The sequence below is a fragment of the Salvelinus alpinus genome, chromosome 24 (genome assembly GCF_045679555.1).
Source record: "Salvelinus alpinus chromosome 24, SLU_Salpinus.1, whole genome shotgun sequence".
Classification (NCBI taxonomy): Eukaryota; Metazoa; Chordata; class Actinopteri; order Salmoniformes; family Salmonidae; genus Salvelinus; species Salvelinus alpinus.
Window position 1 is genome coordinate 35,167,862 of NC_092109.1, and position 12,841 is coordinate 35,180,702.

Consider the following 12,841-nt stretch of genomic DNA (forward strand, 5'->3'; position numbering starts at 1 on the left):
TTAAACCTATGTAAAATATATTTTGTTTTCTGAAATTTTATAATGAGTATTTCTGTATTTGAATTTGGCGCCCAGCAGTTTCACTGGCTGTTTAAGAGGTTTTTTTGATATACTCAAAGGACCATTATTAGCTTGTTTTACCCACTCCTATATAAATGGTAGATTATCAGACACGCAACAAGAAGGTCTGATATCATTATTACTGAAACAGGACCCAAGTGGTATATATAAAGATCCAGTCCATTTAAAAAATTGGAGACCTCTTACACTTCAGTGTTGTGATGCAAAAATCCTAGCAAAATGCTTGGCGCATAGAATTAAAAAAGTATTGTCAGATATTATTCATCCTAATCAGACAGGTTTTTTACATGGACGATACATTGGAGATAATATAAGACAAGTACTGGAAACAATAAAACACTATGAAATATCGGGGACACCAGGCCTGTTTTTCATAGCTGACTTTGAAAAGGCTTTTGATAAAGTACGACTGGAGTTTATATATAAATGCCTAGAATATTTCAATTTTGGGGAATCTCTAATAAAATAGGTTAAAGTTATGTATAGTAACCCTAGGTGTAAAATAGTAAATAATGGCTACATCTCAGAAAGTTTTAAACTATCTAGAGGAGTAAAACAAGGTTGTCCACTATCGGCATATCTATTTATTATTACCATCGAAATGTTAGCTGTTAAGATTAGATCAAACAATAATATTAAGGGATTAGAAATCTGTGGTTTAAAAACTAAGGTGTCATTGTACACCTTAGTCAAATAGAAATCAAACTGGATGGACATCAGAAATAGAGGAAGGACTAAGAACAAACGAGAGAACTATTGTAAAGTAGACTGTCTAAAATGTGTATAAGATGTATAAATTGAAGGTAAAAGCAGAAGTGTTTATTAGTTTACTCCAATTGGGGGATCGGTGGTAGGGTTTGCGGGGAATAATAATAAAGGTATATTCTTTAAAAAAGTATTTATGTCTATATAGGTATGTGTATGTATATATGTGTATATGTATGCATACGTGTATGGATATATATATTTACCCAAAAAATATGGGGGATTGGAAATGATGCAGACAATTACATTGGAAGCAACATTCTTTCCGCAATATTAAGCTGATCACCCCTTTAAAATTTAAAAAAAAATAAAAAAATAATAATAATATGCATATATTAGCATCTAGGACAGAGTAGGAGGCAGTTCACTCTGGGCACGCTATTCATCCAAAGTGAAAATGCTGCCCCCTATCCCTAAAAAGTTAACTTCTTTGGGACAGGGGGACAGTATTGAGTAGCTTGGATAAAAAGGTGCCCAGAGTAAACTGCCTGCTACTTTGTCCTAAAAGCTAGAATATGCATATAATTAGTAGATTTGGATAGAAAACCCTCTGAAGTTTCTAAAACTTTTTGAATGATGTTCCAGTATAACAGAACTCATATGGCAGGCAAAAACCAGAGAAAAAAATCCAACCAGGAAGTGGGAAATCTGAGGTTTGTAGTGTTTCAACTCTTTGCCTATCCAAGATACAGTGGAAATGGGGTCATGTTGCACTTCCTAAGGCTTCCACTAGATGTCAACAGTCTTTAGAACCTTGTTTGATGCTTCTACTATAAAGGGGGGGGAATGAGAGGGGATTGAGTCAGAGGTCTGGCAGAGTGCCACGAGCTGGCCACGCGCATTCACATGAGGTAGCTTGCGTTCCATAGCATTTCTGAAGACAAAGGAATTCTCCGGTTGGAACATTATTGAAGATTTATGATAAAAACATCCTATAGATTGATTCTATACTTAGTTTGACATGTTTCTACAGACTGTAATATGACTTTTCATCTGAACTTTCGCCTGGACCTGCCAGCACGTCGTCAGTTTGGAGTGTGTACTAAACGCGCGAACAAAAGGAGGTGTTTGGACATAAATGGACTTTATCGAACAAATCAAACATTTATTGTGGAACTGGGATTCCTGGGAGTGCATTCTGATGAAGATCATCAAAGGGAATATTTATAATGCTATTTCTGACTTTGTTGACTCCACAACATGGCGGATATCTCTTTGGCTTGTTTGGGCTCTGAGCGCTGTACTCAGATTATTGCATGGTGTGCTTTTTCAGTAAAGCGTTTTTGAAATCTGACACAGCGGTTGCATTAAGGAGAGGTTTATCTAAAGTTCCATGCATAACACATGTATTTTCATCAACATTTATAATGAGTATTAATGTAAATTGATGTGGCTCTCTGCAAAATCACCAGATGTTTTGGAAGCAAAACATTACTGAACGTAACACACCAATGTAAACTGAGATTTTTGGATATAAATATTAACTTTATCGAACACACATGTATTGTGTAACATGAAGTCCTATGAGGGTCACCTGATGAAGATCAAAGGTTAGTGATTAATTTTATCTCTATTTATGCTTTTTATGACTCCTCTCTTTGGATGGAAAAATGGCTGTGTTTTTCTGTGGCTATGTACTGACCTAACAATCGTTTGGTGTGCTTTCGTCGTAAAGCCTTTTTGAAATCTGACATGTTGGCTGGATTCACAACAAGTGTAGCTTTAATTTGGTGTATTGCATGTGTGATTTCATGAAAGTTTAATTGTTATAGTAATTTATTTGAATTTGGCGCTCTGCATTGTCACTGGATTTAGCGTCCAGTGACAATCGCTAGCGTCCCACATATCCCAGAGAGGTTAAATCACTGTCACATTTGTAATAATTTTGCTAGTTATTCTGCCTATTTCATGGAGAGTCATACGAGAGCGCAGTGATTATGTTTTCATTGTTGAATGGTAGATACTCAGGAGTATTCAAATACTTAATATATAAAACTTCCACACCCTACAAGACAGATCGGTTGAGGGACGAGCGTTGCGTAGGAGTAACGCCATCTGACGTAAGACGATGTCTCATGAGGTCTTAAATATGCATAATTTGACAAAAGGTTTGTCTGCCCTGACTGGCTAATTATTCTCCAGGTTGAAGCAGCCTTGCAGAATCAGGCGGTGTTGTGAGTTAGTCCCAGCACAGTAAATGGCTCTAGGAGATGCCTTTCTCACATATTAATTATTAAATTCTGCCAAATGCTTTCAATTATTCATGAAATTTCATTATTCATTCTTCTCCACTTCCCTAACGTACAGAAGGTGAAGAAACTGTAAACTTGTTGAAATACACAAAATGCCTACGAGCCAAATGCCATTTCTTTCAGTAATGCAGTACACATGAATAGTCAAAGATCTTACATGTGCTGTAGTAAAAAAAGTACTAGAACTTTGTATTTGTTCACAATGGACATCTCTTTGAGAACTAATAAACTCAAAGCAAATCCATCTTGAGCAGCTAGACAGATCAAGTACCGTGGGCAACGGCCCAAATGGGCAAGCTCCTCCGACTACTCTATTTTAGTTCCTCAATTTGAAAAAGTCAATCCATTTGCACTGGAAACCCAATATTGTAGTTCCTGCATTCGATGTGATCCAATATCGGTGCAAACATCGAACCCAAGTTTTGACAGGGTATCTTTTGTGTTAAATTAACAAGATCAAGCCCCCAAGGTTAGAATGCCTGCTGAACGGGCTGCTACAAGGATACCACTGGCACACAACCCAAACGGCAAGTGACAGGTACAGGCACTTCCACCTCTCACTTAAGCACAGGGTGCTTTGTCTTATTAGGGGAGGGAGGCCGAGTGTTCACTCTTCGCCCCTTGTTTCAGTGCTGAATGCTCCTCCAGGAGACCTGCCACCTCCGCCATCCAAATCAGTCCCCCTCCCAAGCTTTGTGCGAGACAGAATGTGGCAGGAGGTAACCTCTCTCCTGTTTCTGGAGCGTGAGGGAGCTTGATGCTTTCTTTGTCCATTAAAAAAACATCAAATTGATCAGTAATACATTCTTAATGTTGTATATGACTAATGTAGCTGGAAACGGAAGATTGTTAATGGAATATCTTCATAGGCGTACAGAGGCCCATTATCAGCCACCGTCACTCCTGTGTTCCAATGGCACGTTGTGTTAGTTAATCCAACTTCATAATTTTAAAAGTCTAATTGATCATTAGAAAACCCTTTTGCAATTATGTTAGCACAGCTGAAAACTGTTGTCCTGATTAAAGAAGCAATAAAACTGGCATTCTTTAGACTAGTTGAGTGTCTGGAGCATTTGTGTGTTCGATTACAGGCTCAAAATGGCCAGAAACAAAGTCCTTTCTTCTGAAACTCGTCAGTCTATTCTTGTTCTGAGAAATGAAGGCTACTCCATGCGAGAAATTGTCAAGAAATTGAAGATCTCATACAATGATGTGTACTACTCCTGTCACAGAACAGCGCAAACTGGCTCTAACCAGAATAGAAAGAGTGGGAGGCCCGGGTGCACAACTGAGCAACAAGTACATTAGAGTGTCTAGTTTGAGAAACAGACTTCTCACAAGTCCTCAACTGGCAGATTCATTAAATAGTACCCGCAAAACACCAGTCTCAACGTCAACAGTGATGCTGGACTTCTAGGCAGAGTTGCAAAGAAAAAGCCAATAAAAATAAAAGATTAAGATGGGCAAAAGAACACAGACATTGGACAGAGGAACTCTGCCTAGAAGGCAACCATCCCGGAGTCGCCTCTTCACTGTTGATGTTGAGACTGGTGTTTTGTGGGTACTATTTAATGAATCTGCCAGTTGAGGACTTGTGAGAAGTCTGTTTCTCAAACTAGACACTCTAATGTACTTGTGAAGGGAGCAGTACACAGTGTTGTACGAGATCTTAATTTTTCTTTTTTGAACCATTAACAATGTCTACTCTGTATTTCTGATCAAATTGATGTTATTGTAATGTACAAAAACATTTGCTTTTCTTTCAAAACAAGGACATTTCTAAGTGACCCCAAACTTTTGAATGGTAGTGTACAGCCCCTGAACAGTACGCTAGTCAGGATAAAAGACAAGTTCTTACCTTCTTCCAAACGGTGGGGGGGGGGGGGGTTCTCTTCCTTAAAACAAAATCTCCAGCCACAGTGCGGTGGTACTCTCTTCTGAAAGAGCATCAGATATGAACAGGCTTCAGGTCCGGTCAGAGGACCCTCCCTGGTGTATTTGGTGATATAGACTAATGTTCCACAGACACACCAGACAGGCACGCCTAAAAAAACACAGAAGAAGACATTTATTAAATGAGATGTATGCATGAAAGGAAAGAAAAAAAAGGAGGTCCTCTGTAGCTCAGTTGGTAGACTTTGAAAATTGCAACGCCAGAATAGTGTGTGCGATTTTCAGGAACACCCATACGTAAAAACTGTATGCAGGCATGACTATGTTGCTTTGGATAAAATCATCTGCATATTATATTATAAGAGTCTGGCGTATACAGAGCAACATTGGTTTAAGAGTAAAGCTCCATTGTAGATCATTATGAAGCAGGAGGGGTTAGCCTACACACCACCAGTCATGCTAATGTGGGCTTGGACGACACGGCATAGCTTGTATCAGATTGAACAATGTCACTTTTATGAAAAATACTTATGAAGCTGTCAAATTTACATTCAAAACCATTGAATTACACATTTGATTGTACTGTGATATTTTAACGTGATTGTCAATATTCACACTGTACAGCCAACTGCGAATCAACATTACAGCAAGAAGACTTAATTATGTAAACCCACTGGGGTTTAAGATAAAGGAAAGGGTACCACTTTAAAAAGAGCACTTATCAGAATACAATTGGGTCAACTCACTACCTAAGCCTATCTCCTGTGGAATGTGCATACTAGTGCAGTATTGAGAATGAAAGCGTGATCGGGAATATAAAAAGAAACGTCAAACTCCCTTATTCATCATCTTGATAAATACACATTACCTGACCGAGTACTATTCAGAAATCAGTCTAACTCCAACCAGTTGTGTGCTGGCCAGCTCACTGTTGGTAGAGCTAGTGTGGTGATGCTGAGGACCATACAGCTACTTCCCAGAGGGAGGAAGGGATTGATCCACACACCTTTCCTAAACTACATGCTTTCTTTGTGGTAATAGTGAGCCCACGTCTTTTCGTATGTGCTATATGATTTAGGTTCTCATAGAACTAAGTAGTCCTCTCTAGAAATCCTCTAAAGAACTAAGTAGTTTGATGTGTCTAACCATTGTTTCAATCTGCTCCCCATATTTCCCATTCAGAGAAAACAAATCCTCAGTCTATCTGGAAAGGAAATGCTCAACATTTTCAAAGAGGGATTTTTTTTCTCCCTGGGTTGTCATGGGAAGAATGTGGAGGAGTAACCATTCTCATGTCTGTACTGTTAACTAGTCAATCCCTTCTGACAGTGGTTTGCGTTCAAGGCCGGTGGTGTTTTGGATTGCTGTTTATTTGCAAACATAATTTAGAAAAATCTGATGGCTGTAAGCAGCAGCCTATATTTGTAGGGATAGAGAGAATTTGGGATAGTAGTCAAATATTTTTTGGGGGGCCCAGAATGTATACTCCTCATATCCTGAAACCAAGGCCAAAACAATCATACTATTTTACCGACTGTTGACAGATTATGTCAGAGCTCACAACTGATGCTAATGGTTTTGTTATTGTTGGCAGTTTGAGCCTGTCCCCTTCTCTCACCTACAAAGGGTTACGATACTCTAAAAATGACAGATGCCAACCCCAAATAATGGGGTTCTAGCCCTGAACAGCCGAAATAACCCTCCCAATGCCACTCAAAAGCTACCCGTATCCCCCTCTCTCTCCCGCAATGGAATATAAGTATATATTTCTTTAATCTTCTGTGCCCACTGTCCGGGATGACATGTGATGTGCAACTGAAAGTTGTCACCGTGAGGAGGCATGCTGGCTGGTTGTCAGCAGGTCAGGCAGAGGAGATCTTGTGGTCTCAGGAAATTGCCAGCAAGTGACTTGATATGAACATGGGGAGACTCTCAATTAGAGGTCGACCGATTATGATTTTTCAACGCCGATACCGATTATTGGAGGACCAAAAAAAGCTGATACCGATTAAATCGTCCGATTATTTTTTATTTTTTTGTAATAATGACAATTACAACACATCAATAAAATCAATTTAGCCTCAAATAATGAAACATGTTCAATTTGGTTTAAATAATGCAAAAACAAAGTGTTGGAGAAGTAAAAGTGCAATATGTGCCATGTAAAAAAGCTAACATTTAAGTTCCTTGCTCAGAACATGAGAACATATGAAAGCTGGTGGTTTCTTCAATATTCCCAGGTAAGAAGTTTTAGGTTGTAGTTATAGGAATTATAGGACTATTTCTCTATTATACCATTTGTATTTCATATACCTTTGACTATTGGATGTTCTTATAGGCACTTTAGTATTGCCAGTGTAACAGTATAGCTTCCATCCCTCTCCTCGCCCCAACCTGGGCTCGAACCAGGAACACATCGACAACAGCCACCCTCGAAGCAGCATTACCCATGCAGAGCAAGGGGAACAACTACTCCAAGTCTCAGAGCGAGTGACGTTTGAAATGCTATTAGCGCACACCACGCTAACTAGCTAGCCATTTCACATCGGTTACACCAGCCTAATCTCGAGAGTTGATAGGCTTGAAGTCATAAACAGATCAATGCTTGAAGCATTGCGAAGAGCTGCTGGCAAATGCATGAAAGTGCTGTTTGAATGAATGCTTACGAGCCTGCTGGTGCCTACCATCGCTCAGTCAGGCTGCTCTATCAAATCATAGACTTAATTATAACATAATAACACACAGAAATACGAGCCTTTGGTCATTAAAATGGTCGAATCCGGAAACAAAACGTTTATTCTTTCAGTGAAATACGGAACCGTTCCGTATTTTATCTAACGGATGGCATCCCTAAGTCTAAATATTGCTGTTACATTGTACAACCTTCAATGTTATGTCATAATTATGTACAATTCTGGCAAATCAATTACAGCCTTTGTTAGGAATAAATGGACTTCACACAGTTCGCAATGAGCCAGGCGGCCCAAACTGCTGCATATACCCTGACTGCTTGCACGGATCGCAAGAGAAATTACACAATTTCCCTAGTTATAAGAAATTCATGTTAGCAGGCAATATTAACTAAATATGCAGGTTTAAAAATATATACTTGTGTATTGATTTAAAGAAAGGCAATGATGTTTATGGTTAGGTACATTGGTGCAACGACAGTGCTTTTTTCGTAAATGCGCTTGTTAAATCATCACCCTTTTGTCAAAATAGGCTGTAATTCAATGAGAAATTAACAGGCACCGCATCGATTATAAGCAACGCAGGACACGCTAGATAAACAAGAAATATCATCTACCATGTGTAGTTAACTAGTGATTATGTTAAGATTGATTGTTTCGTATAAGATAAGTTTAATGCTAGCTAGCAACTTACCTTGGCTTCTTGCTGCCCTCACGTAACAGGTAGTCAGCCTGCCACGCAGGCTCCTCGTGGAGTGCAATGTAAGGCAGGTGGATAGATCATTGGATTAGTAACCGGAAGGTTGCAAAAACAAATCCCCGAGCTGACAAGGTAAAAATCTGTCGTTCTGCCCCTGAACAAGACAGTTAACCCACCGTTCCTAGGCCGTCATTGAAAATAAGAATGTGTTCTTAACTGACCTAGTAAAATAAAGATGTAAAAAAAAATATATTTTTAAAAATGTATAACAAAAATAATATTAAAAATCGGCAAATCGGTGTCCAAAAATACCGATTGTTATGAAAACTTGAAATCGGCCCTAATTAAAATCGGCCATTCCGATTGTTCGGTCGACCTTTACTCTCAATTGTATTTCCTTGATTCCTCAAGTTCTCCTCTTCACCTTCCCAAAACCCATTGGATGAGAAGAAAGGAGGTCCCTCCCCTCTGACCTTCTCATTGAATAGGTTTTGGGAAGGTGAAGAGAGCAAAACTTGAGGAATCAAGGAAATGCAATTGAGTTTCTCCCATAGACATGCTGTCCCCTGACAGACCTTCTCCCTGAGACAAGTGCTCATTGGCAAATCACTTCTGTTATTCCAACCAGGACTGGGGTTGTGAAGTGATGGATGTTATCAATGTGGCTTTATAAATATATATAAATCAAAGAAAGCGAGAGCGGAGAGAGGCATATTGACAGACACGGCAGGATAATACGCCTTGCATGACAATTCCAGACATGAAAAGCCTATACAATATGCATGCATAGAAATGCAATCACATTTGTGGAAGGAATGAAGGTAGAAGGAATCATAGTTCAATAGGCTACTCATTTAATTTTCCTCCCTCGCTTTTTCTCACACACACACGGATCTTTGCAAAAGAGATCATCCTAAACCAGATTAAATAAATGCACTTAAGAGCGGCAGGAATTGGAGAAAGAATTTCACTGCTCTGTGGAACTGCCAAGGAGCATATCGCCCAGAGAATCCATCCATGCTAATGTACTTAGCTATCTATGTGGTGCTCAGTGAGGCAGCACGTGACTTGCGACAAAATTATTTTATATACTGTTTATATCTAGATTGTGTAAATTCCTCCATATTATGTCTGTATATTTAGTCTATCGCTAGCATCACCACTTCACCAAGTCAAATCCGGGTATGTGAAAATGTACTTCGCAAATAAAGCTTATTCTGATAGAGCCACCCCAAGGTTTGGTCTCAGGCTCAGCCCCAACACTTAACTGGCTGCTCCACAAATGTGCTCTGAACTCATCTCACATGCCAGTCCTCAATGCACACGAAAGTCGTTTTCACACAGTTCTGAGCTAAAGTTCGAATTTGGGTTTGATTATTTGTTTCTCCATTTGGTCCGGGTGGTTTTACATTCCATACATAGAGTAAAACTGACTATCCTACCGATCCTTGACTTCAACAATGTCATTTACAAAATAGCCTCCAACACTCTACTCAACAAATTGGATGCAGTCTATCACAGTGCCACCCGTTTTGTCGCCAAAGCCCCATACACTACCCACCACTGCGACCTAGTACGCTCTCGTTGGTTGTCCCTCGCTTCATACTCGTCGCCAAACCCACTGACTACAGGTTATCTACAAGTCTCTGCTAGGTAAAGCCCTCCTTTTCTCAGTTCACTGGTCACCAGAGCAGCACCCACCCGCAGCACGCGCTCCAGCAGGTATATTTCACTGGTCACCACTAAAGTCAATTCCTCCTTCAGCTGCCTTTCCTTCCAGTTCTCTGCTGCCAATGACTGGAACGACCTGCAAAAATCACTGAAGCTGGAGACTCATATCTCCCTCACTAACTTTAAGCACCAGCTGTCAGAGCAGCTCACAGATCACTGCACATATCAATATCGTGATGAGGTAGTTGGATGGACTATTTACAGATTGGTTATTTATTTTATTATTTTGCACCCCAGTATCGCTACTTGCACACTCAACTTCTACATAACTATCACACCAGTGTTTAATTTGCCATATTGTAATAATTGCGCCACTATGGCCTGTTTATTGCCTCACCCCCCTTATCCTACCTCATTTGCACACACTGTATATAGACTTTATTGTATTATTGACCATATGCTTGTTTCTTCCATGTGTAACTCTGTTGTTGTTTGTGTCGCACTGCTTTGCTTTATCTTGGCAGGTCGCAGTTGTAAATGAGAACTTGTTGTCAACTAGCCTACCTGGTTAAATAAAGGTGAAATAATTTTTTTTATAAAAAACAATTCCCAATAGCCAAAAATTGATCATGTTAAATCAATCTATATTTATAAAGAAACACAACTTGTGTCATCTTCATTACTTTCGATTTGCACTTCCAACTACATGTGGGAGGAAACAGCGCAATACCCACTCTAAGTGAAGTCTATATTCAATAGCCTATATCCCCGGTACAGCCCCCGTCTCCCCTAATCTGCATCAGATGTGCTCAGAAATGTGCTGCTGTCAAACAACCATTAATACTGCGTGATTCTGGTTCTTCTCCTTTGTTTGATCCTGAATACTTTCTCACCTGCAGCAAACCACACCACTGTACAAATTGGTACAAATTGAATCTGACCGAGACCTCCATTTAATAAAATGTGTAGTGTGTTCACTTTACACCAGTCCAAACAAACCAAGCGGGCTAACACACCAGAATTCGGAAAAACCGTTCCAAACCAATTCGGTGTGAAAGCCCCTTAGTGTTTTCCACAGAACTCAATGAGACATGGCAATAATTTCATGACATTTCGTGACCATAACAACAGATGAAGAACGCAAAGCTGAGTGAAGGACACATTATAATTGTGCTATGACTACCATTGCAGTTATGTGATTACATTGTTGTTTCTGTAATTTCCCCACAAACACAAGAATGTTATTTTGATAATGACCATGGCAAAGCATTAGCCTAATTCTGTCCCGATAAAACAAAACATCTTTGCGGAAAAAACGAATTCATTAAATGCAATCTTTTCAGCAAATGCTTAATAAGAGCACAGTTGTGAGCTGCGCCCGCTTCTATCCTTTAGCAGGTGTTAGTGCTGATAGAACTGGGAGGATGAGCCAGGTAGTTTCCAGTCTTTCACTCCGTGATCATCTTCACATACATACACTACCTGTCAAAAGTTTTAGAACACCTGCTCATTCAAGGGTTTTTCTTTATTTTTACTATTTTCTACATTATAGAATAATAGTGAAGATATCAAAACTATGAAATAACACATATGAAATCATGTAGTAGCCAAAAAAGTGTTTTATATATTTCAGATTCTTCAAAATAGCCAAACTTTGCCTTGGTGACAGCTTTGCACTCTTGGCATTCTCTCAACCAGCTTCACCTGAAATGCTTTTCCAGCAGTCTTGAAGGAGTTCCCACATATGCTGAGCACTTGTTGGCTGCTTTTCCTTCGCTCTGTGGTCCGACTCATCCCAAACCATCTCAATTTGGTTGAGGCATCACTCGCACTGCATCACTCGCCTTCCTGGTGAAATAGCCCTTACACAGCCTGGAGGTGTGTTTTGGGTCATTGTCCTGTTGAACATTAGTCCCACTAAGCGCAAACCAGATGGGATGGCGTATCGCTACAGAATGCTGTGGTAGCCATGCTGTTTAACTGTGCCTTGAAATCCACAAATTAACATTTAACAAGGCACACCTGTTAATTGAAATGCATTCCAGGTGACTAACTCATGAAGCTGGTTGAGAGAATGCCAAGAGTGTGAAAAGCTGTCAAGGCACAGGGTGGCTACTTTGAAGAATCTCAAATTTGTTAGGTCATAGTTTTGTTGATGTCTTCACTATTATTCTACAATGTAGAAAATAGCAAACCCTGGAATGAGTACGAGTCCAAACTTTTGACTGGTAAGGTATAATCATCAACTCCATACTGTCAGCCTGGAAGTTGTAATTACACATGACGTTAAAGCTTCATCCCTAGACACACCAAAATAAAATAACCACTGCATTTTCCATTTAATTTTTTTTTTTTAAACAATGGATAAAAGAGAACCTCTACTGGCAACTTCACCAAAACAGTTTAAAACAGCTAGTTACCATATAAAAATCATACAAACAGCTAGCTCCCATAGAAAACAGCTACAGTAGCTACCATATAAAACTGTTTAAAACATAACAGCTAGCACCCATAAAAACTTTTATTTTATTTCACTAGGCAAGTCAGTTAAGAACAAATTCTTATTTTACAAAATTCTTATTTGACTGCCTACCCCGGGACAAACCCTCCCCCTAACCCCGACGACGCTGGGCCAATTGTGCGCAGCCCTATGGGACTCCAGATCACGGCCGGTATAAAACAGCTAGTTACCATATAAAAACCCCCAGTATAAAACAGTTAGTGATCATATAAAACAGCTAGTAACCAAATAAAACAGTATAAAATAGTACATGAAGCAGAAACACCTT

The 12,841-nt window shown here is 39.5% G+C and overlaps 1 protein-coding gene across 2 annotated transcripts in view; it reads right to left on the minus strand.

Annotated features, from left to right (window-relative positions):
- The window catches only part of LOC139552730 (bifunctional heparan sulfate N-deacetylase/N-sulfotransferase 1-like), a 146,803-nt gene that overhangs the window by 96,138 nt on the left and 37,824 nt on the right, over nucleotides 1-12,841 (minus strand). For both annotated transcript variants that reach the window (XM_071364752.1, XM_071364754.1), the window contains exon 2: nucleotides 4,957-5,142. The gene's annotated coding sequence lies outside the window, so the exon portion shown is untranslated. The remainder of the gene's footprint in view (nucleotides 1-4,956; nucleotides 5,143-12,841) is intronic.